Consider the following 2,501-nt stretch of genomic DNA (forward strand, 5'->3'; position numbering starts at 1 on the left):
GTGCCATATTGTTGAGTAATAGATTGTAAATAAAATAATTTATTAAAGACTTGGTTCCTCATATAGTAGGTTAATCGCGTACACACAAAAAGAGATTTCTGTATATATAATATTTTATAAATATCAATTATTAAATGTTCAGTGAAACTTTGACGATGTAAAGAATTTTATGTTTTTTTTTAGTATTCGATTTCAATATATACATCAATTTTAGAGTGGTTTTTTATTTGTACAATTATTTCAACATGTTTTTTTATTTGGATAATTTACGCCTTGTAACGTTCTCTCTTATTTTTTTTAAATGTTAAACGAAAGTTGCACTCACAATTACAGTTGTGCGGAGATATGTAAGCGTTAAATAAATATAGACATGCGTTTGATTGATAAACCATAGCTTCTATGGTGAGATACAATCCATCGGTCAATAAAACAGGACTATTTACAGTACATATCAAAGTTTCCAAGAGCGCATATTGACGATTATCTTGATCGAAAAAGCAACGACACCGCGTTGACAGAGAGCAAAAATTTCGTCAGTACTAACACACCAATATTTGTATACATTGATCCAGGTTGACGAATCACCTTGTGTTTTCAAATTTGTAGATCTCTGTTTTGTTTTGTTAGTTTATTTGTATTACTTTTTTATTTTGATATTTATTTTTCGCATGATTGAATACATATATATTTTTTGAATAAAACGTTTCGGATTTTTTTTTCCTAGTAATTTTTTCCGCAATATTTTGTTTATCTAAAAAGAAATATTTTTCTCAGTGTATGAACTGGATATATATCAAACAAAATGTAACATAGTTTATTACTGCAGAGATCTAAATTTAATCTCTTAAACTTTTTAAATCTTAATCTTTTAAATTATATCACGCGACGTAAATACATTTTTCGAAAATTGATATTTAAAACTTTTATACAGATTCTTAATATTGTTAAAACTTTTATTTGTGTCTGGTGAGAGAGAAATCGACATTTTAAGAATCATCTGTCGTTGTAACATTTATTAAGATACAATGCAAAACTACAATTTTTCAGCTCCTCTCTATTGTTTCTAGTTTTTCCTAGGTATCTTCGTATTCGCCATAATATTTGGTGCAGGTGGAAAGCTTGCGATTACCGCAGTGTTTATTGCAAATAAACGACAATTATGTATAGAGTTACCAACATTATAAGGTCGCACGTCAAACCTCGCTAGTATGAGGAGTCCACCAGGAGCAGTATAAAAAAAAAGGGTCACGTGCCCTTGGCTACGCAATGCGGTAGGAGATATCGGGAGGCCGCAGACCGCAGACCACGGAAAGCCGCGGTCGTGTAGCAAACAGCCGGTATCTCGTAGGAAAGTTCTCGGGAAATTGCTGCGAGTCCCGCCTTTAAAAGAAGTCAGCTCGAGAAGCGTAAGATGGGAGAGGCACAATGGACCGTGCGATCTGATCGCCGCCAATATTTTGACAATGCACCGGCTATTGACTGACTGGGGTGCCGCGAGAGACGCGCGGCCACCGTAGAATCCTCCCGAGGGGTTGCGCGGTCTCCGTAATAGTGTTAGTGGTGCCCCGTGTTGAAGGGAACGTCGTGTCGCGCTACTCGAATGAAAGCGACCGCATGACGGAGGGTCGACCGCCACGGCAATACAACGCGTCGGTGTTAGTAGCGGTTTTATTGTCCGAAATCCACAAAGTATCAGCTCAATACGGAATGCAATCTGGCAAATGTCTCCTGGCCAACTGTACCTCCGGTCTGGCACCTAAGGCGACCATCTTCTCTCTACGTATCTACCTACCTAACCTACCTATCTACCTTTCTACCCACCTACCTACCTACCTACCTACCTACCTGGCCACAATACCTTGTTGCCGTTGTTTATGTAATCCTATTATTCCGTATTGTGCCGCTCAAGAAACATTCCCAGGGATGCTCATTTCATCGGTGCGGCGGTGGAGATGACAGACGGAAGCTCTCCGTGGTAATAGGATTGTGGATTGCGTAACCGCGCAATTAATACATATTTAAATTCGATATGCTTGTTTTTATTTCATAATTTTGAAATGAAAAATGTAAACGTGTAACAAAATAAATATTAAATTTATTCGCGCACAACTTTTTATGTGTGAATTTGATATTTTAAAAAATTATTTTTAATTGAAATATTTCAATTATAAATTAATACGTTGATAACATAATTCTGTCGTAAAGTGTCGAATTTTAAGTTAAAAAAATTTTTCCTAACTGATTCACGCAAATTGGTGCAATGCAGTAATACGATCGCGAAATATTGAATGTAGTTTAGATTTTTGGTTGGAAGGGGACCATCTTTCAGAATCTTCACATTTCGTGAAATATGTGCATAATAGAGAGTTATGAGAGTTTCTCGGGAAGAGTCGAGTGGGGACGTGAGCTTGAGAAACTCTGACCGCACAGAGTCAGGTATGTTAGGAAAATATATAAATGGGTTCCCCACAAAACGAGAGAAGTCTGGCGGTTGACAGGCA

The sequence above is a fragment of the Trachymyrmex septentrionalis genome, unplaced genomic scaffold, assembly GCF_001594115.1.
Source record: "Trachymyrmex septentrionalis isolate Tsep2-gDNA-1 unplaced genomic scaffold, Tsep1.0 scaffold87, whole genome shotgun sequence".
Taxonomy (NCBI): Eukaryota; Metazoa; Arthropoda; class Insecta; order Hymenoptera; family Formicidae; genus Trachymyrmex; species Trachymyrmex septentrionalis.